Here is a 1,586-nt window from a genome sequence, read left to right on the forward strand (position 1 = left end):
AATCGGGATGGGTGTGTCAGAGGCAATGAGATTGGCACAGCATAGAGCAGGGTTTAAGGCTGTTGTGCATAGGGTCGCTGTGAGTCGAAAATGACTCGATGGCACATAACAACAACAACATCTTAATAAGACTGGCCCATGCTGACAGAGATATCTAAAGAGAAGGTGATATGAAGATGGTACCCACATTTGCCCAAGCATGCACACATGATGAGCACACAGACACACACTCCATACACATTGAAACACTTAACAGATCCAATAAACCCTGAATATTGAAAATTTTCCCCCAAACTCTTGCCACCACATCTAAGCTTACTCTCATTAGCTAAGATAAAACCATTTTTCATTAGATAATTTGGAACAATTCTTTAAAAAGGGAGTTCTGATGGCCTAGTGATAAGAAGTTGTGCTGCAGTCTCAAAGCTTCACAGTTTGAATTCACCAGCTGCTCCACAGAGGAATGGGCATTTAATTGCCTTGGAAAAACCCACTGGAGAGTCAGCTATAAGTCAGTTCTGACTCAATGATACCCAACAACAAGGTTCTTTTTTAAAAAAATTATTACTGCTCCTATACTCAAAGCACTTACTGTTTTGAATAGCCATTAAGAGTAGTTTCTGACAGCTAGTGATGTAGACAAATATCTGTTTATTCTTTTGGATATTATTCTGTTTATTCCATGGGATCTTTGGTACTCTTCACCAACACCACAGCTTAAAAAAACAGATATGTCTTGGAGAAAGTACAACCAGAAAGCTCTTTTGAGGAAAAAATGGCAAAGCTTGTCTCACATACTTCGGACATGTTTCTAGGAGAGGCTATGCCTTGGAGAGAGACATCATACTCTGAAAGGTGGACAGTCCACAAAAGAGAGAAAGACCCTCAATGAGATAGATTGACACAGTGACTGCAGCAATGAGTTTAAGTGTGTCAGAGATTGTGAGGTTGGTGCAGGAGAAGACAAAGTTCACATCTACTGTACATAGTGACACTACAAAGCCTACTCAACTGGATGGCACCTAACAACAACACCATCTAGGCAAATATGTACAATGGAACTTGAAAAGGTTGACTCATCAAGGCTGCTCTCTCTCTCTCTCTCTCTACTTGGACAACCGCAGTGTGATGGGTATAATTTGATAATCATGTATCAGTAATTTTAAGTGTCATTGTATAAATCATTCTCAGAGGAGACAATTGAGTCATATTCAACTTGAAGGCACCTAACAACAACTACAACAACAATACAGCATCAAAGGCCCAGATGCTTTCCACCCACTTGATGTGGAAATGAAACATACCTGGGATTTCCAACACAATGAATACTTTTATGAATACTATGGTCTTGCATTTTTTTAAAGTACCCTCCATTTGGATCCAAAAATTAAATTTATGTTATGGAGGCAAACATATACATTTTTAATAAAAGTATGCAAATTGAAGTTTCCTAAATTTAGTGCATCCTAACTGAAGAGCAATGCTGATATAGGCCGTGGTTTTTGCAATCACTTGTTATGCATCAGAGAGTTGGACAAGGAACAGGGAGGATAGAAGGAGAATTGATGCCTTTGAGCTGTGGTGCT

The sequence above is a fragment of the Elephantulus edwardii genome, unplaced genomic scaffold (genome assembly GCF_000299155.1).
Source record: "Elephantulus edwardii isolate Elephantulus edwardi_28Jun2011 unplaced genomic scaffold, EleEdw1.0 scaffold00195, whole genome shotgun sequence".
NCBI lineage: Eukaryota > Metazoa > Chordata > Mammalia > Macroscelidea > Macroscelididae > Elephantulus > Elephantulus edwardii.